The sequence below is a fragment of the Pongo abelii genome, chromosome 9 (genome assembly GCF_028885655.2).
Source record: "Pongo abelii isolate AG06213 chromosome 9, NHGRI_mPonAbe1-v2.0_pri, whole genome shotgun sequence".
NCBI classification, from domain to species: domain Eukaryota; kingdom Metazoa; phylum Chordata; class Mammalia; order Primates; family Hominidae; genus Pongo; species Pongo abelii.
The window spans coordinates 20287215-20312857 of record NC_071994.2 but is presented as its reverse complement, the minus strand read 5'-3'; the positions used below and the strand labels follow the sequence as shown (position 1 = coordinate 20312857).

At 42.4% G+C, this 25643-nt stretch overlaps 1 protein-coding gene across 10 annotated transcripts in view; it reads right to left on the bottom strand.

Moving 5' to 3' along the window:
* The window catches only part of CKAP5 (cytoskeleton associated protein 5), a 103233-nt gene extending 81236 nt beyond the window's left edge, over positions 1–21997 (bottom strand). For 2 of the 10 annotated variants that reach the window (XM_063728121.1, XM_063728124.1), the window contains exons 1-2: positions 2709–2990; positions 720–758 (exon numbers count right to left, since the gene is read on the bottom strand). The gene's annotated coding sequence lies outside the window, so the exon portion shown is untranslated. Of the gene's footprint in view, positions 1–719; positions 759–2708; positions 2991–21913 lie in introns of those variants that run through there. The other 8 variants (XM_054525804.2, XM_024255070.3, XM_054525807.2 and 5 more) reach the window with 5 other exon arrangements.
* Positions 21998–25643: the final 3646 nt, after the last annotated feature.

The window sequence follows — 25643 nt, the reverse complement described above, 5'->3', positions numbered from 1 at the left end:
AATATGTTTTCAATAAATATTTGTTTATTGAATATATACTCTGGTAATATCTATTCTGAATCAGGCATTGTGCAAAGTACTTTTTAAACATGCTAATTCACTTTGTACTGACATCAACTACGTGAAGGAAAGATATTCTCATTTTACACACTAGCTTCACAAAGATTAAGTAACCTGCCAAAACAACAAAACTGGTAAGCAATGAAATTAAACTAAGATTCAAAGTCTAGGCTTCTTCCTTTACATTTTGTTCCCTCCCATGGCAAAGAAGAAAATGTCCCAGAGAAAGATGGAATTATAAAAGTTTATTAGGATATGTGGAACTTTCATTAAGATTTTTCTTCAAAATCCCTAGGATTGCCGTGAAACAGCAGCAGTGTAATTTAAAGGAGTCAAGAGAATCTGCAGGAACTCAAATACAGCAATGATGGGAGACAGAATAGTTTAACAGTCTGGAAAACAGTATGGCATTATCAGATACACATGCCCTACCACCCAGCAACTCCATTCCTAGGTGTATAGCCTAGAAACGGATGCAAATTACACCAGAAGACCTATATAGGGATAGTCATAGCAATGTTGTTCATAATAGTCAAAAACTGGAAACAGTTCACATGTTCATCAAACTGTGCTTTTCAAACTCAGGACCAGTCTTCCCCCTACCACCCCCACCAACTGAATACTAGTATGTCTGTAAAATACAATAAAAATTATTATACCTGTGTATTTTTTAAGTTGAATGCCAAATGGTCCAGCTGCTGTGAATGCAAAATAGTCTAGCTGCTGTGTAAAATCATTTGGAAGTTTCTCAAAAAGTTAAAAGTATCATATAGGGATGACCAGACTGATCTGGATTTTATAAACAGATATAAGAAACCGAGTTTTTGCTACACAGTAGAGTTTGATGCCTAAAGAGCAAATAAAATTGCTAACAAAGAGAAGCATTAATAAGATTAATTTGAACTATACATAATGCTTGCTGTGGTTTATTTCATCTAGTCCTTAGTAAAGACACATATTCAGAAATTTCAATTATTCAGAGCTCTCAGATTTCATCCCAGTCTAAAACAGAGGCAAAGACAAGGAGGCCAGCTAAAATAAGTATGTTTTACAGAAATATTATAATCATACACCACTGATCTAAAAATGTCTTCCTAAGAGCTCAAATACCATATAGTCCATGCTATTGCTGAAAAGGTTTAGGTGTAATTGTTTATTTTTAGACTACAGGTTAAGAAATTTTTCAAGGTTATACAGGAAGGCAGAACTTAGAATAAATTCCAAATTGTCTGATTTTTCAGTTTAGTGTTCAAATAAATAATAAATTTCCTATTAAATATGCACTATATCCCATCATAAAAGAGACCCCAAAATCTGTGCATTTTCTCATTAACCAACCAGTTAAAAGGGACAGAGAGATTAAGTCATGAGTAATACTAGAGCTGGGCCTAGAACCTATGTCTCCTACTTCTCAGTCTATCTCTCTTCCCTACAACCCATGGGCCCAAGTGTGGTGTCTTTTTAGTTTAAATTCCTGTATTTTGATAGTCTATAAGAGTAATTACAGAGCTACTGTACAGATTATTTTCTCTTCTACTTAGAGAAAAACCACTGGCAGTACGACTATTTTATGGCAAATTCCCAAGTTCTTGACCTACAAAAGCTCTTCACTATCACAATACAAGAGATCTGAATTTGATTACCATTCCTGGACCCTCACCTCTGGCTAAGGAGATGCTATTGCAGAAGCACAGAATGATTCTAACAGAAGTTTGAGAAAAACTTCTGCTCCATCAAAAAGCAACCCATTTGAATGACCACTGAGTGTGATGATAGGCTCATAAAAAAAAAAAAGAAATCATTTTTTAAAGAAAGCAATGCAAACACATGCCCAGAAATCTACTCAAACCATGTCTAGGAAGGACAACTGCATTAAAGAAACACAACAACTATGTAACTGTCATAGAAAACTTAAGATTTTTATTACTTAACCAAAATCTGACAAAATCCCATCTCTGAGTAGCAGGTGGCAAAAATGACAAGACTTTCCCTCAAATTTAAAAAAACCTCACTGTCTCCAGGTATTTCCCATTAACAAGGGCAAGTGTTATCTTCTTGCTGGAGTATTCTGCATTACCAGGCGGCCAGAAATCTGAACTGTTTTCTAGCAGATTATCTCAAACTTTGGTGTGTTTGCTTTCCTAATCTTGGGACAGCGGCGTCCCACAAATTCCTTCAGAGACGGAGAGGGGTAAAGAGCTGTCTCTTTAACATTGTGCTCTTCATATCAGGAGGAAAGAAGGTTAACTGGACTCTTCCTAAGAGATGATCACTGTCAACATATCCAAAAGGGGTAGGGGATACCACCAACACAGGCCTCTGGAGAGACAGAAAGCTAAACCTGGCTGTGAATTAGGACAACTTGGAGTTACTGCTCGACTGTACCAAGGTAGCTGAAAACCTAATGCTTACTCATCCCAAAGCTACCAAGGTCTTCAAATACCAGGGTAAGGATCCAAGGCCCAGAGAGAGAGATTCAGCTCCACCCATTCAGCTCAAATGGGTTATACTCTGGTAAAAGCAACCCTCTCCTCACCCCAAGTAAGAACCAGGTGGGGGCAAAGCCAGGTCGTGGACACTGCTCACCCACTGCATGCCCAAACAAGCACCCTACGGCTGCTGTCACCACCCAGAAGTAGAGCAGATACCCTGGCTTTAGCTCACTGCAGCCGGCATTGTTTACGCTCTTTCGCCGCCTTAGCCTGATAGGCCAGGAAAGTCCCCAGTACGGTCCACCAGGACTTGCAGCACGGTCGCGGGATGCTTGCCCCTTGCCCGTGGTTTGACACTTACGCTCCCCGGGCAGGGAGAGGTCAGGGAACCTAAGGTCCGAGCAGGATCAGCAGGAATACCCGGCAGGCGGCGGCGGCGGCATCAGCATTGGTGCTGCGGACCGCTGGGAAACGCCTCCTCCGAGGGCGGGGCCCGGAGCGCCACTGTCAGAGTGCCCGCCCCACCCTCAGTTCCCCTCTCCGCACACTCCGAAAGCTTAAAGGGGCCGCAGTGTATCTTCGCTCAGAGGTTTGCAGGCCTCAGGCGCTGCTTCCAGGTCACAGGCTTTCCCAGGCAAGAGGCAAATGATGGACCAACTAGGAAGACTACTGCAGTTGGGTGGACCTCTTTTTTTGGTAGTATTACACGTAATATTCCAGAAACAAAGAAGATGACCAGTTCCCACTATCACAATCCTAATCCCTCCTCCAAGGGTAAAAAAAATTACTGCAGGTAACAGCCAAAGCATCAAGGTAGATACACAGCCCCTCATTATATGTAAGCTGCTTAGTTCATTAACCTCCTTTGGACTCGAGCAGTTCTTCAAATGGCAACTCAAAGGCCTGGAAAAGATCCTACAATGCTCCACCTCACCTTTTCACGGAATTCGTTCTTTACAAAACTGGAGGAATCCTGGACAATGATACACGATGGGCAGGAAGGTAATAGAAGGTGAAATAGAAAAATACCAGCCCGGGCAACAAAGTGAGACCCCATCTCTACAAAAAATAAAAAATTAGCTGGGCATGGTGGTACAAGACTGTAGTCCCAGCTACTCCGGAGGCTGAGGTGGGAGGATCCCAAGCCCAGGACTAGGCTGCAGTGAGCCAGATTGCACCAAAGCACTCCACCCTGAACAACCGACCCAAACCCTACCTCTATAAAAGAAAAAAAGAAAAAAATAACCTTTCCTGTCTTGTGTGTAAAATGTGATCTTTCAAAAATTGACTGAAAAGTCAATGTAAATAAATGTACAAGTCTATGTAAGTAATCTTGCATACCAATACAATTGTAATGTGCAGTCATCTAATTTAATATGAAGAGTTCTTAAGAAAACTGTAGTAGAAACAGCATTAATATTTCAAGGAGTTAAGTCCTAGTCTCTGAGATCTCCAAAGGTTAGCAACTAGTTTTAATTTTCTTTTTGTAGGAGGAGTTTGTCTTGAATCCTAGTTTACAAGGTTTGCCTGCATTTTGTGTCTCCCATCATACCAACAGGAAAGATATGTGCTTTTTTTAAGTCCGTATTACTCCACCTAATTTAGATGAATCAACACACCTCCTTAAAGCCTTAGGCCATCATCAGATCAGTACAGGAATCAATGTAGTAAGCTTAAAGACCATTTGTAAGTAACCCAATTTCTCCTATCCACAACAGGAGTAAAGCAGAAATTTAAGAATCCAAAGAACAGTTATGAAGATTGCTCCACCAGGGAGCAGACTCAGGTTACTCTTATTCTGAAGGTTTTAGAGAACCCTAAGCTAAAGTTGCCAAGTATTGTTTCCTTACTTGGTTGGGGGTGGGGTAGATAAATAAAGTTGCCAAGTAAGAAACTGATTCAGATTAAAATAGTCTGATTTTTGAACTGCCAAGACAATCTCATTCTACAATGCATTTAACTGTAAAGAATACTTCTGAATTAGGTAATTAAGACCTTCGTTCATTATATTACCATCAAGCTTAACACTGTTCTGAGAGTAATGGTTTGCAGATCAGCCTTTCTCATCAGATTGTGAGTGCCTCAAGGGCAAGGGCTGGAATGTATCTTATCTTTTTCTCCCAATGTGTGATACAAAATAAGTACCCAACAAATATTTATCACAAGAGGTATGACCAACATTTTCTGTTACATAGCATTCTAGTGACATAGGGTTTCAGTTAACTGCAATAAACATAGTACAATGAGTGTATGTGTGTATGCACACACAAATGGATACCCTGTGCTGTGCTTATGAGCGAATTAAACATTTTAAAAATTAGAGAAAAAATCTACTAACAGTCACAAAAGAAGCCAAATACTGTATGATCCCACTTTTATGAGGTATGCAGTCAAATTCATGAATTCATAGAACCAGAAAGTAAAATGGCAGTAACCAAAGATGGGGTGGGGGCGTGGCTCGGGAGGGGGATAAGAGAAATATTTAGATACAGAGTTTCAGATTAGCAAGATGAGAAAGTTCTGGAGATCTGTTTCATAACAATGTGAATATACTTAACACTATTGAACTGTACACTTAAAAATGGTTAAGATGATAAATTTTATACTATTGTTTTTTACCATACACAAAAAATGAGACATTTGTCTATACAAAAATTGCTTTGCAAATATTTAAAGAAAACAAAAGATGATATGGAAGACAGAAGTAAATATATAAATACAGTTGACCCTTGAACAACATGGATTTGAACTGTACAGGTTGACTTGCATGTGAATTTTCTTCTGCCCCTGTCACCCTTAAGACAGCAAGACCAACCACTCCTCTTCCTCAGCCTATTTAACATGAGGATGATGACAAGGATGAAGACCTTTATGATGATCCACTTCCATTTAATGAATAGTAAATATATTTTCTATTTACTGGGCAATAAAGTGAGACCCTGTGTCTAAAAATAAATACAAAAAATTATCTGGGCATGGTGGCGCATGCCTGTTAGTCCCAGCTACTCGGGAGGCTGAGGTAGGACTGCCTGAGCCCAGAAAGAGTGAGCCAAGAGGGGACCACAGCACTCCACCCTGAACGATGGAGCGAGAAAAAATATTTTTCCTCCTTCTGATTTTCTTAACATTTTCTTTTCTCTAGCTTACTTTACTGTAAGAATACAATACATAATACATATAACATACAAAATATGTGTTGAACAATTATGTTATCAATAAGACTTCTGGTCAACAGTAGGCTATTAGTAAAGTTTTGGGGGAGTCTAAAGTTATATGTGAAGTTCCCACTGCACAGGGGGATCCCTAACGTTGGCACTGCTCAAGGGTCAAATGTGCCAATGTGGAAGAAATCCATTAAGTTTTAAGAAGAAATTTGTAAGACAGTATATGAAGTCTAATTCCTTTTTTGTATGCGTGTGTATGTGTGTGTGTGTGTGTGTCTCTCTCTCACATATACATTTAAATATGCATTTGTGTAGGCTGATAATGACCCCCAAAGAGATCAGGTTGTAATCCCTGGGACTTGTAAATGTTACTTTATTTGGAAAAAGGGTCTTTGCAGATGTGATTAAATTAAGGATCTTGAGATGGGGGGATTACCCTGGATTATCTGGGTGGGTCCTAAAGGCAATCACATATATCATTATGGGCAAGACAGAGGGAGATTTGACCCAATGGAGAAAGTGATATGAAGAGGGATCAGAGAAAGATTAGAATAGAGTAGGCCAGGCACGGTGGCTCATGCCTGTAATCCCAGAACTTTGGGAGGCCGAGGCGGGCAGATCACGAGGTCAGGAGATCGAAACCATCCTGGCTAACACGGTGAAACCCCGTCTCTACTAAAAATACAAAAAATTAGCCGGGCGTGGTGGCGGGCGCCTGTAGTCCCAGCTACTAGGGAGGCTGAGGCAAGAGAATGGCATGAACCTGGGAGGCAGAGCTTGCAGTGAGCTGAGATCGCACCACCGCACTCCAGCCTGGGCAACACAGCAAGACTCCATCTCAAAAAAAAAAAGATTAGAATAAAGTAAGATGGCCACAGGCCTAGGAGTGCCAGCAGCCACCAGAAGCTGGAAGAGGCAAGGAACAGATTCTTTCCTAGGGGCTCTGGAGGGAGTGTGGACCTGCTGACTGACACCCTGATGTAGGTCCATAAGACTCATTTTGGATTTCTGGCCTCTATACTGTGAGAGAATAAATCCTGTTTTTTTATGCCACCAAATTTGTGGTCATTTGTTACAGCAGCCATAGAAAACGAGGACAACATTGTACATGTTTGAATGCACATAAACATTTTCTAGAAGGATCTGTAGAAAATTATTAACCATGGGCCCGGGCGGTGGCTGTGGCCTGTAATCCCAATACTTTGGGAGGCCAAGGGGGGCGGATCACGAGGTCAGGAGATCGAGACCATCCTGGCTAACACGGTGAAACCCTGTATCTACTAAAAATACAAAAAAATTAGCCAGGCGTGGTGGCGGGTGCCTGTAGTCCCCAGCTACTCGGGAGGCTGAGGCAGGAGAATGGCGTGAATCCGGGAGGCAGAGCTTGCAGTGAGCCAAGATCGCGTCACTGCACTCCAGGCTGGGCAACAAAGCGAGAATCAGTGTCAAAAAAGAAAAAAATTGTTAACCATGGCTACTTCTGAGAGTGTGTCTAAGGGTTAAGCAAAAAAATTTTTTTGAAAAAACTTTTACTTTTAACTTTAATACCCATCCATGCCTTCTGATTTTTAATAATGAGCTTCAGCATCTTTTATAATAATGTTTTTGTATTTTTTATATTATTAAATTTTTTTCATTTACTTTTTCTTTATTTAACTCCCACTTAGATGATAAATAATGCTTTTAAAAGCTTTAAAACTTTAAAATTCCCACTTAGAGGCTTGAAGTTGGATCATCTGCCTATACTCATCCCACAGGCTACACTTCACTCTCCCTCTTAAGATTTTTTGTGTACGTGATATCTCCTTTGAAAGAAGGAACTGAGTCTATTCATTATCCCAGCATTGCATAGTGCTTTGTGCTCTAGTGTAAAATTTCTAAAATGGCACCATTTCATGAAGTCACAGAAGTCTTTTTGTTTTTTGTTTTTTGAGACAGGGTATTGCTCCATTGCCCAGGCTGCAGTATGGTGGTGCAATCACTGCTCACTCTAGTCTCAACCTCCCAGCCTCAAGTGAGCCTCCTGCCTCAGCCTCCTGAGTAGCTAGGACTACTGGGGCATGCACCACCACATCTGTCTAATTTTTAAATTTTTTTGTAGAGACAGGGTCTCACTATGTGGCCCAGGCTGGTCTCGAACTCCCAGGCTCAAGCAGTCCTCCTGCCTCAGCCTCCCAAAGAGTCGATATTACACTCGTGAGCCATCCCACCCAGCCAGAAGTCTTAAATATACAATAAATTGTATCTTTTTTTTTTTTTTTTTTTGAGACAGGGTCTTGCTTTGTTACTGAGGCTGGCATGCAGTAGCAGGAACATGGCTCACTGCAGCCTCGACTTCCTGGGGTCTGGCAAAACTTCTGCCTCAGCATCTCATGTGGCTGGGACCACAGGTATTTGCCACCATGCCCAACTAACTTTTTTACTTTTTGTAGAGATGGGGTCTCACCACTTGCCCAGGCTGGTTTTGAACTCCTGGACTCAAGTGAACTGCCTGCCTCAGCCTCCCAAAGTGCTGGGATTACAGGCATGAACCACTGCGCCTGGTCTTATAAAGAAAATTTTGTAGAATGTGTATTTCAAATGTGTTGAGGAAACAAGATATATTTAATAAAATTCTGAAGTAAACCCTTTTCAAAGTGAAAAAAATCACACAGTAATATTATTTTGAAATTTTCTAAGATTTTTGCCACTGTTTTCCTAGTTAGTTACTTTTTTATTATAAGATCCACTAAAAGAGGGTAATTTCATTTTTAGAATCTTTCACTTTGGCAAAGCCATGGCAGTAAAACAGTTGCTTGAAGGAAATCTTACTGTAGAAAGCTCTACTCTAGATTAAATTTAGTGCAAACCTGAAGTCATGTTGAGCTCTGGAGGTAGACAGATTGAGTTGTAAACCTTGCTCTGCCACAAACCAGCTGATCCTCAGTTTTATCAATCATTATAACAATACCATCTTCACGTTGCTCCCTATTTAACACACACTTCTTGAACATATATTATGTGCCAGGCACTATCCTAAGCACTTCACATGTATTTACTCATTTAATCCTGAAAACCTTGAAGTTGATATTATTATCCCTATTTAATAATGAGGCAATGGAGGCAAACAGAGTAACTTGCCTAACATGACTCATCTAATCATTGTTGTAAAGATTAAATGAGATTTTGCCTTTTACATGTTAAGAATTCCCTCCATAGCCAGGTGTAGTGGCATGCGCCTGTAGTCTCAGTTACTCAAGAGGCTGAGGTGGGAGGACTGCTTGAACCCAGGGGGTTGAAACTATAGTAAGCCATGATTGAGCCGCTGCACTGCAGCCTGGGTGACACAGCAAGAGGTTATCTCAAAAAAAAAAAAAAACAAAAATTTCCCACAAATATTCACATTATTCTCCTGTCCTGACAGTTGTGCTTGTCAGATAGTGTGAGGCTATTCGGTGTTAGATGCTCATCTAGATGCTGAGTATAGGCTGTGCACCACAATACCCTGAGGTAAAGTACAATAAGGGAGTATGACGGAGGAATCTAATCTAGACTGGGGCAGGGGGGTTCAGGGAAGGTCTCCCTGTGAAAGTGATACCCTAAAACGAAATGAAATTAATAGGGATTGGCCAAGCAAAGGCAAAAAGTAGGGACAACAGAGAACGTTTCAGGCATGTGTGTGGATCTCTAAAAGATGTAGGCAAGAGTAAAGAACAAAAATATGACCCATGTGGCCAAATAAGAGAAAGGCTGATTGGAAAGGGTCAAATTAAACAAATCCAATGATTTTATGCAAGTAAGTAGTAGTATTAACAGATTTCATGGCAAATACCAAGCACTCAGTAAACCACAGCTATCATTACTATATTATTATTATTATTATTAATTTTTTTTTGAGACGGAGTCTTGCTCTGTCACCCAGGCTGGAGTGCATTGGCTGATCTCAGCTCACTGCAAGCTCTGCCTCCTGAGTTCATGCCATTCTCCTGCCTCAGCCTCCCAAGTAGCTGGGACTACAGGCGCCCGCCACCACGCCCGGCTAATTTTTGTATTTTTAGTAAAGATGGAGTTTCACCGTGTTAGCCAAGATGGTCTCGATCTCCTGACCTTGTTATCCGCCCACCTTGGCCTCCCAAACTGCTGGGATTACAGGCATGAGCCACTGGCTAAGTAAGTAGTAGTATTAACAGATTTCATGGCAAATACCAAGCCCTCAGTAAACTACAGCTATCATTACTATATTATTATGATGATGATGAGGATGATGATGATGATGATGATTGAGATGGAGTTTTGCTCTTGTTGCCCAGGCTGGAGTGCAATGGCACAATCTTGGCTCACTGCAACCTCTGCCTCCTGGGTTCAAGTGATTCTCCTGCCTCAGCCTCCTGAGTAGCTGGGATTACAGGCGTGCGCCACCACGTCCAGCTAATTTTGATATTATTCGTAGAGATGGTGTTTGACCATGTCGGCCAGGCTGGTCTCGAAAGCCTGACCTCAGGTGATCTACCCCGCTTGGCCTTTTACTATATCATTATAAGCATCATCCCAGTGTCATCGAGAGATTTCAGGTTGACTTCAGACTTAAACAAACCTATATTTCAGTCCTTTGATGTAAGAGTGGGCTAAGTTGGCCTGGTGCGGTGGCTCACACTTGTAATCCCAGCACTTTGGGAGGCCAAGGCGGGCAGATCACTTGAGATCAGGAGTTCAAAACCAGCCTGGCCAACACAGCGAAACCCTATCTCTATTAAAAATACAAAAATTAGCCAGGCATGGTGGTACATGCCTGCAGTCCCAGCTACTGAGGAGACTGAGGCAGGAGAAATGTTTGAACCTGGGAGGCGGAGGTTGCAGTGAGCTGAGATTGCACCACCGCACTCCAGCCTGGGCAACAAGAGCAAAACTCCATCTCAAAAAAAAAAAAAAAAAAAAAAAGAGAAGCCTAAGTCGGGTTACAGTCCTTAGGACCAAGTAAGGCAAGTCCTCTCTGGTCTAAAACAAACTGCTTCTCTGGGTGTACAAGCAATCTATTCCTTTTTATCCTATAGAAAGCAGATTTGCTATTAAAAAATTATATGCCATTTGGTGATATTCAAGGGGACTACCCATAGGTTTGGAGGAATCTCTCATATTAAACATTGCTCAAAATTTGTAGGCAGCCCTCTAAAGCATAAAAAATTTTTATGTACTAGATAGAGATTTTTCTTTTCCTTTTTAGACAGGGTCTCACTCTGTCGTCCAGGCTGGAATACAGTGGCACAAACATGGCTCACTGCTGCCTCCACCTCCCAGGCCCAAGCAATCCTCCCACCTCTGCCTCCCAAGTAGCTGGGCCACAGGCATGCACCACCAATCCCAGCTAATTTTTTTTTTTTTTTCCTAGAGATGAGGTCTCTCTATGTTGCTCTGGCTGGCTTTATATTTTACATCTTTCGTTTCTCAACCTTTGTGATCAAGCTAACACTTCTAGTTATCTTGTAGCAGTGCCTTCTTTCTAATTTAGCAATTGATTTAAAGAACCAAGCAGGCTGAAATTGTGCATGGAAGAGTGAATAGAATCTGTTTGAGAGAAGTCAATAAAATAAAATATCAACTAAAAAGAATAAAAATAAAGTATAAATGAATAATCATCCACCATTATCCTTTAGAATACATATATATATTACCTGGCTGTTTTGGCTGAGAAGGCCTAGAAACACTGACACCCCACTAGCAAGGAGCAGACGGCAGAGTACCCAGATCTTGGTTTCTAAATACCAAGTAAAAGGAACCAGAAATCTTTGGAGAAATGTCTAATTCTAGGGTTAGAGCAGAGAAAATAAAAGATAAGCCTGGAGCATATTAAAGTACCAGAAAATAAAAAAGTGTTCAAAAAGAAAAAAAAAATTAAAAAGATGGGGGCATGTCAAAGGGACACAGAAGCCAACCAAAAAGAGCTCCCAACAGTCAAAGGTGGAATTATTCAAGGGAAAAAAATAGATTATAAAATCTCAAAGTACAGAATAAATATACATAAGCCAATACACACTCACATATACACACTAGTCCATAAGATATAAACAGTGGAATAAATAAATAAATGAGTGAAAAGAGACAAATCTTCCTGACAAAATTCCAAATATATGTAGATACCCTTAACTCCAGGAAGTGGAATTTAATCCCTTCACCCACTTTGGGGGTGGGCTAGACCTGGCTACTCATTTTCAGAAAAATAGCTATAGAAAGGGAAAAATACTAACTTTAATACTTAACCTAGCAAACACTAACTTAACCAAGTGATCAAGGTTAATATCACTAACGATGTCACATGGGTATCACAAAACCCCTGATATGATATGGTATTCTATGGTATTCTTTCCAAAAACACGTAATTCTTGACTAATCATGAGAAAAATATCAGACAAAGACAAAGGGAAGGGCAGTCTACAAAACAACTGACTAGTACTCCTCAAAATGGTCAAGGTCATGAAAACAAGGAAAGACTGAGAAATTGCCAAAGACCAGAGAAGGCTAATAGAGATGACCACGAAGTGCAATATGTTACCCTGAATTGGATCCTGAAACAGAATGGGGACATGAATAGAAAAACTGTTGAAACACAAACAGAATCTGGGGTTTGTTTAAACGATGTTAATAACAGGGGACACTGGGTGAGAGCTATGCAGGAATTCTACACATCATCTTTGCAACTTTTCTGTTGGAACAATCCAAAATTATTCCAAAATAAAGTTAATTTTTAAAAAGCTTCCTCTTAAAAAACTAACATTTATTTTCAAAAAAGGTAATGTCATGAAAACCAATAATTTTAAAAAGTGAGAACACTAGGTCAGGCACAGTGGCTCACGCCTATAATCTTAGCATTTCAGGAGGCTGAGATGGGAGGATTGCTTGAGGCCAGGAGTTGGAGACCAGCCTAGTCAAGATAGTGAGACCCCATCTCTTTAAAATAATAATCAAGTGGGAACACTACATACCTACCAGCAGGGCTAAAATCCAAAAACCCGATACAACTAAGTGCTGTTAAGAACGTGGAGCAAGAGGAACTCTCATTCATTGCTAATAGGAATGCAAAATGGTACAGCCACTCTGGAACAGAGTTTGGCAGTTTCTTACAAAACTATAACTAGTCTTACCATATGATCCAGCAATCTGCTTCTAGGTATTTATCCAACTGAATTAAAAATTTATGTCAGCTGGGCACAGTGGGTTGTACTGTTAATCCCAGCACTTTTGGGAGGCCAAGGCAGGAGTTCGAGATTTTTATGACATAAAGAGTGAACTTTAATGTATGCAAATTTTAAAAAGTCATTTAGGAGACTGGGAGATCGCAGAAAAGAATGAAGACTATGACAAGGGAATCTATATTACAGATGTGTGAAACAACTTCACCAAAGGGGGTGGGAAAAAGGTTCTGACCTAAGTAGCTTTGGTAATGAGTGGAGTCTGAAAGATTAAGGGCAAAAGGAACTGCACAGAAGTATGTACTCTAGTTGATAAAGTTTTTTTCCATGGAGTATGGGTTAGCATTCTGATACTGCTATCCATGTATGTATATCCATATATAATGGAACTGGACAATTAAATAAATGGATGGTGGAAATTAGGTTTTTCACTATTGTGAATGGAAATTCAAAGATCAGCAAGGGGAGGAGGCTAGAATGATCTACATGATAATGGATCAGAATTGGAGACACCAGTAGGAACTCATGTTTTTCCCCCTGCCCATACTACTGAAAGTGATCTATGGAACTCATGTTTAACTTAATATAGACACAGATGTCTACATAGAGAAATATTTATAGATATGTCTATATACATGGGGTTAGCATACATTCATATATTCCTTTGCTCTAAGAAAGGACCTAAAAGAAATGACACCCCAGTAGCAAAGAGAACACTCAGTACCCAGGTCTTGTTTCTAATAGCATTCTCCAATAAAGGAACCAGGGCGCCTTGGAGAAATGGCTGATTCTAGCACTGGGACAAGAAATATACAAGATGAGCCTGGAACATTTCCAGATAGTAAGGAAGTACTCAAAGATCAATACAAATACACACACACACACACACACACACACACACACACACGTTTAAAGGAATACAGGAAGCTCCCAAAGGACAAAGCTGAACAACCTGAACAACAAAATAAAGTAATATTGGAATGTAACCTAAAATATAAAATAAATATACTTGAGTCCATACTATTATCAGTAAATACTTGACAAAACTAATAAATGGGAAAAGAGAGACAAGAATTTCAAATAAATTAGGTAGGTACTCCACCCTAAGATCAAGGAACTCCCCATCCCTTAAGTGTGGGCTGCAAACAGTGACTTCCCTTCAAAGAATACAGTATACAGAAAAGGAGGGGAAAAAAAGTAAATTCACTGTAGAAACCTCACAAACACTATTTCAGGTCAATATGAACAGTCAAGGTCAATATTAACAATCATAAATCATGTTGATAGCATGTACCCTTGATACGATGTGATGAAAATGGCACTTTACCTCTGTGGTCTTCCTGCCCAAAACCCGTAACTCCAGTCTAATGAGAAAAACATCAGACAAATTCCAATAGAAGGACATCTTACAATGTATTTGACTAGTACCTCTCAAAACAGATTAAAATTTTTTTTTTAAATTCAGATCTATAATTTTTCTAGCTTTCTTAGTTGAAGACTTTCTGAACTAGTCTAAAATAATTTTGAGACTAATCGAGACTGTTGAGATACTGCCTACACCCAAAGACACAGGAACAAGCCTGATGCAGTGGCTCACACCAGTAATCCCAGCACTTTGGGATGCTGGAGCGAGAGGATTGTTTGAGGCCAGGAGTTCAAGACCAGCTTAGGCAACATACTGAGACTGTGTCTCCACAAAAAGAAAAAAATGACGGCCAGACACGGTGGCTCACGCCTGTAATCCTAGCACTTTAGCACTTTGGGAGGCTGAGGCAGGCAGATCACTTGAGTCCAGGAGTTCAAGACCATTCTGGGCAACACAGTGATACCTTGCCTCTTCAAAAAATAAAAAAAAAAATTAGCCGGGTGTGGTGGCACTCGCCTGTAGTCCCAGCCACTAGAGGCTGAGGTGAGAGGATCCCTTGAGCCCGGGAGGCAAAGGTTGCAGTAAGCAGAGATCAGGCCACCACACTCCAGCCTAGAAGACAGAGTGGGACCTCATCTCAAAAAAAAAAAAAAAAAATTGCTGAGCCACCATTGTCACAACATTTTTAGAATATAAAAATAACAAAAATAAAGACACAGAAACACAGCCAACTGATTAGTCACATACTGTTTTTATCACTTTGTTGTTCAGAGAAGATGATGCCAGTTTTGGCCAATTTTGTTCAACAAATATTTTTGACCACCTAGTTTGTTGTAGGCATTGTTGAGTCACTGAGGTAACCTCAAAGGAAAAAAAAAAAATCTATGCTCTGCTTTCATTTTTATGAGAAAATTTAACAATATATACACAAACAATAAACAATTACATAACAATATATGCTATGAAGTAAATAAGGAAAAGTGAAGTAAAAGTGACCAAGAGGGCTCCTCTAATTGAGAGCTCAGAAAAGTGTCTCTTTAAGGAGATGACATTTAAGTTGAAGCCTGAGAGTGCCAATAATACAGGCTGGGGGTAGGGGTAAGTGAAGTGGGAAGTTCCAGAACAGAATGCAAAGACCGAATAGAATAAGCGTAATGTGTTGGAGTTATACACATCAAGTAGGTAGAGTAACGGCCCTGATAGAAATGAGCTAAGTAATATATTCTAAACTCCAGAGGCAAGAATAGGAAAATCATTTAAAAACCTTAAAACTCTCCAACACTGACTACCGAGAATCCTAATTAGATTAAGAACTCAATTTTTATGCATCCCTTTAGCTACCCACCGCCACCACTGTCACAGTTGTCCACCTCCCATATGGTAAATGCCATCTTCCGTCTAAAAACTATCATGCCTGTCATTCATATTTCATCACATCTCTGATAGAAGTACTTTTTTAAAAGGGGCTGGGGGAATTCTACCCAGAAATTGCTCCTGAATTCTCCTACAGATCCTTACTTCATGTAGTACAACCATAGGTTAAGAGCAAAGGCCCTGGAGACAGACTGACTTGGGTTTGAATTCAGATTCTATCACTTAGTTCTGATTTTGAGCATGTTGCACAGCCTTTTAAAGACTCAGTTTCCTCATTTGTCAAACATTGTGAGGATAAAAAAAGATAAAATGTAGCAGGGCATGTTGGTTCATGCTTGTAATCCCAGCACTTTGGGAGGGTAAGGAGGGCAGATTGCTTAAGCCCAGGAGTTTGAGACCAGCCTGGGTAAGATGGCAAAACCCCGTCTCTACAAAAAATACAAAAATTCGCTGGGTGTAGTAGCATGTGCCTGTAGGCCCACCTACTTGGGAGGGTGAGGTGGGAAGATAGATTGAGCCCAGGAGGTTGAGGCTACAGTAAGCCATGATCACACCACTACACTCCAGCCTGGGTGACAGAGCGAGACCCTGTCTCAAAAAAATTAATTAATTAATTAATTAAATAAAATGTGGGACCCAGTAGGCATTCAATACATGTTAGCTACTGCTAGTAAAAGTATCTGGGCATGTATTTTATTCAAGGACCAGAGCTGAGCCCAGAGGGATTACAGAAACTATAATTTGCTACAGTAAATTGTTTGAGAGATAAAACTGTCAAACTCCCTTAGGTCAGGGCCTTTGTCATTTTCTGGTTCACCAGTGTATTCCCTGAATCTAGAACAATGTGTAACAGACATTAAGCATCAATCTCAATATCTGTTCAATGAATGAATAAGACCCCATTAAAGGAGCATGAGAGCCTGGCTTTACCTTAACATATTCATTCCCTGTCAAAATTTTTAACACTTATCCTAAGGCACTGTTAAAGATGTTTATTATTTTTAATTGCTTACCAAAAACCTAGGACAGTGTTCATAATATTAAGGTACTCAAATTTATTGCAATTAAAACTTTGCTGCTGGAGCAGCTGAGAGCTGAACACATGGTGGTCCCTGGAGCACGGTGAGCCCAGAGAGGGCATGGAAGCTCCATGCCTCTTCCCCCAAACCTCACCCTATATAGCTCTTTGTATCCTTTGCAATATCCTTTATAATAAACTGGCTGGAAAATGTGTTTTCCTGAGTTCTATGAACAGGTCTAGCAAATTAATCAAACCCAAGGTGGGGAGTGGGGGTCGGTGTTAGGAATGCCCACTTATATAGTCAGCCTACAGAAATAAAGGTAAAAAAAAAACCTGGGGCTTGAGATTGGCATCTGAGTTGGGGGCAGTCTTCTGGGACTAAACCCTCAACCTGTGGGATCTGACACTACCTCCAGATAGAGAGTGTCAGAATTGGCCAGGTGTGGTGGCTCATGCCTGTAATCCCAGCACTTTGGGAGGCTGAGGCGGGCGGATCACTTGAGGCTGGGAGTTCAAGACCAGCCTGGCCAAAATGGAGAAACCCCGTCTCTACTAAAAATACAAAAAATTAGATGGGTGTTGTGGTGGGTTCTTGTAATCCCAGCTACTCGGGAGGCTGAGGAAGGAGAATCTCTTGAACCCAGGAGACAGAGGTTGCAGTCAGCCAAGATTGCGCCACTGCACTCCAGCCTGGGCGACAGAGCAATTCTGTCTCAAAAAAAATAAATAAATAAAAATAAAAAAAGGTGTCAGAATTGAACTGAATTAGAGGACACACAGCTAGTGTCCACTGCTGAAGAACTACTTGCTTGGTGTGTGAGGAAAAAAATCCCACACATCTGAGGTCACAGAAGTTTTCTGTATTGTGAGAGTATAAGATAAACTTATTAAAGTTTCTTATTCTATATTCTCAGAATTGGCGTCAGAATTGGGATTTGCCAGAATGACTTGGCTCACAGACACATATGGTTTGGGAAGAAAAAGGATAAAAGGATAGGGATGAAGAACTTTGATTCTTAGGTGGCCAAGTGGTCACCCATGGCAAAGAGCCGAAGCTGTGCTGTCATCAACTACTAAAGGTAAAAGTTATCCATGGAATCCAGAGATGGATCCAACTGCCTGGGAGTTGGTTCACAGGATGCACAAGGAAATGCAAACTAGTATTAAAAAAGTGATATGCTCGCTCAGCATGGTGGCTCATGACTGTAATCCAGCACTTTGGGAGGCCGAGGCAGGCGGATCACGAGGTTAGGAGATTGAGACCATCTGGCTAACAGTGAAACCCCATCTCTACTAAAAACACAAAAAAATTAGCCGGGCGCTGTGGCTCACGCCTGTAATCCCAGCTACTCAGGAGGCTGACGCAGGAGAATCGCTTGAGCCTGGGAGACAGAGGTTGCAGTAAGCCGAGATCGTGCCATTGCACTCCAGCCCTGGAGAAAGAGTAAGACTTTGGCTCAAAAAAAAAAAAGAAAAAAAAAAAAAAGCGAAATGTTACATCCCTTGGTTATTGTTATCTGTAACAGCTAAAATGAAATTAAAAAGAGAGTGGTGGGTTGGACCTTCCTGCTAGACCAAGCTCAGCTTTCAGTGAGCGTGAGAGCTTAGGCCACTAGCCTCAAAGCTGTCCCTCAAGGGAAAAATGTATGCCAGGACAACAGAAAGTGCTTCTAAAACCTCTGGTAACGAAGAAGGTGGTCTGCAAAAATCAAAGAACTATTGAAACCAGGGGGTATAATGTGAAGGAAGTGTTTCACTCTGTACATTAGTATCATAAGCTTCCTGAAGGGGACAGTCTGATTCCACCTATAAATGCCAAGTGGAACACCCCAGATCCAGATAAAGCCACTGATATGCTTCATATGCAAGCCATGTGAAACTGGCTTTATGATGACTAGGACATTTACCCTCTGAATATGCCCACTACCCAGTCATGGTAAATGCTGTGGTTAAGGGTGACCCCTTAATGTGGATAACCTTACTGTTGCAAAATCAAAAGACAGTTCGAGAAGCCTTATCAAATGTGCTGTCTCAGTTTCCTCTCGTGGGTCTTACAGATGCTAATAAAACCATTAGGTTAAGAGAATGGTGAGACAGAGGGCAAATGGATTCATCCCGGAAGGTGGAAATTTTTAAATGGTTATTAAGAAATAAGGTAGCCGGGTGTGGTGGCTCATGCCTATAATCCCAGCACTTTGGGAGGCCAAGACAGGATGATCACTTGAGCCCAGGAGTTCAAGACTAGCCTGGGAGCCAAAGGGAGACCCTGCTGGTCTCCCACCATTAAGGGGTTCCAAACAAGTTTGCTATATTTAACCCAGTTTGGAGAAATTGTAAGTCAGGAGGCAGATTACAATGAGAAATCTGATCTGAAATTGTGGAGGCAATAGGTAGATGAGTCAAGATAAAGACTGGCAAATGGGCAAGAGTCTCTTGGCTCAATCACCTGCTGGGGACCCCAAGCCTTCTGTATATAAGTAGGTAAAATGGTCAGGGAGTGGCAAAGAGAAATTCCTGGGACTCCTTCATATGGAAGCCCCAGGCACAGTAGTACCAAGAGCCATTGGTGAAGCCTCGAACAATTAGATTAAGAGAAGGCCAGGCATAGTGGTTCACGCCTGTAATTCCAGCATTTTGGGAGGCCGAGACAAAAGGATCCCTTGAGCGCAGGAGTTCGAGACCAGCCTGGGCAACAAGGCGAAACCCCATCGCTACAAAAACTAAAAAAATTTGCCAGGCATGGTGATGTACGTCTGTAGTCCCAGCTACCGGAAGGCTGAGATGGGAGGATCACCTGAGCCCTGGAGGTGGAGGCTGCAGTGAGCCATAATCGCAGCACTGCACTCCAGCCAGGGTGAAAGAGTGAGATCTGATTGCAAAACAAAAAAATTGAGAGAACACAAAGATGTAAGTGTTGACAGAACTATGAAAGTTGGAAGCTGCATCTCCTATATGTAAATGTTTTATTAGGAATGGATATTATGTCTGGCTGGGGAACACTTCCCCTACCTAGTATTGCAAAAACAAAACCTGTTGATAAAGTCCTAATAGAAGCTACAGTTAGAAAACTGAGGGTTAGCCAGGTGTGGTGGCTCACACCTGTAATCCCAACACTTTGGGAAGCTGAGGCGGGTGGATCACTTGAGGTCAGGAGTTCGAGACCAGCCTGGCCAACATAGTGAAACCCTGTCTCTACTAAAAATACAAAAAATTAGCTGGGCATTGTGGTGCACACAAGTAGTTTCAGCTACTTGGGAGGCTGAGGTGGCAGAATCCCTTGAACCCAGGAGGCAGAGGTTGCAGTGAGCCAAGATCACACCACTACACTCTAGCCCGGGCAAAAGAGCAAGACTCTGTCTTAAAAAAAAAAAAAAAAGGAGAAGAAAAGAAAAGAAAGTGAGGGTTGATGGAATTAAGATGAAAGTTTACACGAGAGTTGGTATATTCAAACACACTTCATATGAGAGCATAAGAGCTCCACACCCTTCTCCCATACCTACTAGCCCTACGCCTCTCTTCATCTGTATGCTTTGTAGCATCCTTTACAATAAACTGTAAAGGTAAAAAACAAACAAACAAACAAAAAAACCACCAAAAAAACAGGTGCTGCTAAAACTGAACTGTCAGTTGTAGAAGACTGCGATGGAATTACCACACCCACTGTTCATAATTCAAAACTGATCAAGACTTTAAAGTAATGGAGAATAAAGTAAAAGGCATGTTAATTGTTACGGAATACCTTTGCTTGCCATTGCCTCAGTGAACAGCCTTTAATTTTTTTTTTTTTTTTTTTTTTTTTGAGACAGAGTCTCGCTCTGTCACCCAGGCTGGAGTGCAATGGCGGGATCTCGGCTCACTGCAACCTTTGTCTCCCGGGTTCAAATGATTCTCTTGCCTCAGCCTCCCGAGTAGCTGGGAGCGCCCGCCACCATGCCCAGCCATTTTTTGTATTTTTAGTAGAGAGAGAGAGACGGGGTTTCACCATGTTGGCCCGACTGGTCTCAAACTCCTGACCTCGTGATCTGCCCGCCTCGGCCTCCCAAAGTGTTGGGATTACAGGCGTCAGCCACCGCGCCCAGCCTAAAATCTTACTTAAAAAATTTTTTACATGAGTTTGCCCACTAGATTTAACTTATGGTTGCAAAATAAATTGATTTCACCTTTATCTATATCATTAAATTTGGTAAAAGCATTACAGTTTGTCCAGTAACTTCAGAGAAGTCAAAAGTCTTTTACAATTTCTTAAAGTTTCAAAAGATTCTTAATTTATTGGCTCTTTAGGTCAAAAGAAGGACTTTTCAGGGTGATGAAAATGGAGGAAGGAGGAGCTCACCTTTCTAAAAATGAGTTTTCAATTACTATAATTATGCATAAGACAGGCAGCATTTCTGGGCCAAGATTTGATGCCTTGGTCCCACGAGAATTAAATTAGAGCCACGCATAAATTTGGGGCAAGTTCTGCAAAAACCACTCAACCTCTATTGATGCTGAATGAAAAACTCATTGTTAAGATTCATCAACACGAATATATTTTCTAACACACACTAGCCACTCTGGCAACATCCCTTTCATCATTTTCTATCCAAGAAACAGAACGGAATGCATTTCAATCCTGCTCAACAATGACCACGATTACAAGGGGAGAGCTCAAAAGAATCTAGTTCACCGAGCCCGACCTTAAAGTAGCAAGGCCCAACCCACACTGCTGGCTATTGTATTGGTTCCCCCACACCTCCAGGGCTGGAAGGACACCTGAACGCTCCCGACACGTTGAGAGAGAGAAAGCCAAACGTTAAGGGCGGGGTGGTGGATGATCGGAATCGTTCACATCGCAGCAAGCCAGGAGGGACACAGGTGTGCGGCCAGGCCCCGGTGCCGCTGTCCTTGCTCCAGGGCGACAAGGCCCTTCGAAACCACCACAGCCCTCGTAGGCGCTTACTTATTCATTCACTTGACAATTACGCGAGGGGCACTCTAGCAGGGCCGGTTCTCGGGGCCCCCGCCCCAGTCTTGGTAAATCGCTGCCGCCAGGCGCGGCCCTGCGCCGCCCGCGCCCCGCCGACGCTGCCACCCGCGCCACGCTGCGGCGCGCTCTGGCCACCTGGAGCCCAACCCCGGCCTCCGCCGCACACGAGCGCCCACGCCCCCGGCCCTGCCCGCCGCAGGTCCCCCGGCCTCCGCCCCGCTTCGCCGCCTTAGACCTGCCGGGTTCGTGGGGCAAGGGAGGCGCGCGTCTGGAGGCCCCCAGCCGCCCGGGATTCAGGGGCTCCTCTGCGCGCGCGATGCCTGCACTCGAGAGCCTCGCGGGTGGGGCAGGCCCACCGACCACTCACCTCAGCCGGGTCAGAACCAAGCGGCCTGCTCTAAGCCGTTTGAAACCGCTTGGGCCGCCGCACACCCCGCAGTGTCCTCGTTCTTTATTGGTCCTCGACGGACCGCCCATCGGACTTTTATTGGTCCATTTGAAAGGCCTATGGGCACGCGCCGCCCGCAGCCTTAAAGGGGCCGCGCGCAGCCGTGTTTCCCTCTGGACGCCGCCTGCACGGGTGGGGACGCTGGTCGCCGCCGGGGGCAAGTCTGCACTCCAGAAAGAAGGGCGAAAGATGTGTGTAGACCTGGACATCCCTGGTCGTCAGCATGTTTGCTTTATTTAATTACAGATGTTCAGGCTGCTGTCAACACCTGACAATTTGTTTTGTCATTTAGTTCCCTAGAGATTGTGAAGCTAAGTGCTGTGAGGGAAACCAGAGGCAGCGGAGATGTCGTGGAAGTAACAGCGAATGAAGCCAGGACGCTGGATTCTGACCTTGGACCTGTTCTGAGTAAATCACTTTTCTCAGTAAATCTTCTGGAGTTGTTTCCTTATCTGTAAAATGGGATAACGATGTTTCCCTTACAATTTAATAGGAGGAGTTAATATAACTAATAGAATGTCTGAGAAAAGCCTTTGTGAGCTGTAACGCATCCTGCAAATGCTTAATATTCCCTTATAAAAATGAGAGGCTTGGTTAACATGATCTCCAAACTTCTAGCTTAGCTCTACATTCAGTGTTTCTATGAATGAGTTCAGGTCCTTACTTCCAAGGAATTTGTAATCTACAGTGGTTGGAGGAATATAACATACAGACTAGTCACTAAAATTCAAAGCAGTGTAATAACTGTATAAATGAAAAGCTATAAATGCTTAGAGACAGGAGAAATTTGATGGGGGAGGATCTGTGAGGAAGATGAATTTTTAACCTAGGATTTAAAGAATGTGTAGATTCCCAACAGGCTAAAAGATGGAGAGGGGTTAGATAAAAGTAAATGAAACAATTACATGTTTTTTCATTGTCAAGTTGGCAGAGATGAAAAAGTTCAACAACCTTTGGTTGGTCAAGATTTGGAAAAACAGGCTGGGTGCAATGGCTTATGCCTGTAATCCCAGCACTTTGGGAGTCCGAGGCAGGAGGATTGCTTGAGGCCAGGAGTTCAAGACCAACCTGGGCAACATAGCAAGACCCCATCTCTGTTTTTAAAAATATAAAGAGATTTGGAAAAACGGACACTCAAAGTCACTATTGGTAAGAATATAATTGGTACAAACCTTTAGGAGGACAATTTGACAGTTGCTAAAATGTACATAATCTAGTTCTGGCCCAGTAATCCACTATGAGGAATTTATCCTACAGATCTGTGCAAGTATGCAAAGAAAAATGTACAAGGATGTTTACTGCAATACTGCTTTTTTTTTTTTTTTTTTTTGAGACAGTCTCGCTCTGTCGCCCAGGCTGGAGTGCAGTGGCGGGATCTCAGCTCACTGCAACCTCCGCCTCCCATGTTCAAGCAATTCTCCTGCCTCAGCCTCCGGAGTAGCTGGGACTACAGGCGCATGCCATCACACCTGGCTAATTTTTTGTAGTTTTAGTAGAGACGGAGTTGCACCGTGTTAGCCAGGCTGGTCTTGATCTGCTGACCTCGTGATCCTCCCGCCTGGGCCTCCCAAAGTGCTGGGATTACAGGCGTGAGCCACTGCGCCTGGCCTTTTTTTCTTTTTTTTTTTTTTTTTTGACAGAGTCTCTCTCATGTTGCCCGGGCTGTGGTGCAATGGCGTGATCTCGGCTCACTGCAACCTCCGCCTCCCGGGTTCAAGCAATTCTCCTGCCTCAGCCTCCCAAGTAGCTGGGATTACAGACACCTGCCACCACGCCCGGCTAATTATTTTTTATTGTATTTTTAATAGAGATGGGGTTTCACTATGTTGGTCAGGCTGGTCTCAAACTCCTGACTTCAGGTGATCTGCCTGCCTCAGCCTCCCAAAGTGCTGAGATTACAGGCATGAGCCACCATGCCCAGCCCTTTTTTTTTTTCTTTTTGAGATGAAGTCTCGCTCTCTCGCCCAGGCTGGAGTACAATGGCACCATCTCAGCTCACTGCAACCTCCACCTCCCAGGATCAAGCGATTCTCCTATCTCAGCCTCTCAAGTAGCTGGGATTACAGGCATGTGCCACCAAGCCCAGCTATTTTTTTGTATTTTTGGTAGAGACGGGGTTTCACCTGTTGGCCAGGCTGGTCTTGAACTCCTGACCTCAAGTGATCCACCTGCCTCAGCCTCCCAAACTGTTGGGATTATAGCTGTGAGCCACTATGCCCAGCCAGCACTGCTTAAGATAAAAATAAAATAAAATAAAATAATAAATCTGGAGGCCAGGCATGGTGGCTCATGCCTGTAATCTCAGTGCTTTGGGAGGATGAGGTGGAGGATTGCTGGAGTGTGGGAGGTCAAGGCTGCAGTGAGCTATGATCATGCCACTGTACTGCAGCCTGTGTGACAGAGTGAGACCCTGTCTCTAAAAAAAATAAAAAATAAAAAATCTGGAAATTACATGGTCATCAACAGGGAATCTTTTACATAAATTATGACATATCCATTAAATAGAACACTATGAAACTGTTAAAAAGAATGTGGTTAATCTATGTGCTGGAACAGAAACATGCACAAATTTTATTAATTGAAGAAAAGGCAAGTTGCAGAACTTGTGGAATGATTTTATTATATATGGTTATAAATGTATGTGTGTTTGAGGGCATGCCTGAAAATGGTTAGAACATTCCTGGAATTATAAGAAACTTAATAGGAGTGGGACTTGGGAGGGAAATGAATTTTTACCGTTGACGTGGTGTGTTTCTTTTTTCTTTCGTACAAGGAGCAGAGAGTAGTGGGGAAAGTGTGAGTCAGGGCACAGAAACAAGAAAGTGCATCGTATGTATGGGACTGAACATGTGGGGTTGATTTTAGGACTGAAATTATGTTGGGAAGTAGTGGAACACAAGATTGACACAGAAGGTTAGGAACAATTCTTTTTTGGTTTTTTTTTTTGAGACGGAGTCTCATCTGTCGCCCAGGCTGGAGTGCAGTGGCGTGATCTCAGCTCACTGCAACTTCCACCTCCCGGGTTCAAGCAATTCTCCTGCCTCAGCCTCCCAAGTAGTTGGGACTACAGGCGCAAGCTGCCGTGCCTGGCTGATTTTTTTGTATCTTAGCAGAGACAGGGTTTCACCTTGTTGCCCAGGCTGGTCACAAACTCCTGAGCTCAGGCAATCCGCCCGCCTCAGCCTCCCAAAGTGCTGGGATTACACATGTGAGCCACTGTGCCCGGCCAGGAACGATTCCTAAAGGATCTTGAATCCCAGGGTATGGAATCCCAGGGTATCTACTTTATTAAGTAGATAATGGGGGGGCTATTAAAGGTACCTGAGCAAGAGAGTGGCAAAATCAGAGTTGTACTTTAGGAAAATTAATTAGCTTGATTGCCTAAAATGGTTTAGAGTTGGGAACCCAGCTAGGAGTCTGATATGAGGTGTTAGCAGTGGAGAGGATGAGAGCAGATTCAAGAAAGAATGAAAGATTTGGCAACTGACTAGATTAGGTGCAAAGGCAAGGGTGGGTCCCATTTAGGGAGGTGAGTCAAAGAGAATTCCAGGATTTGATTGCCCAATGGAAGTAGGAAGTCAGGAGAAGCCGGTCTCAAGGGGAAGGTGAGGCATTTAAATTGCAACCTGTTTACTTTTCGGTACCAAAT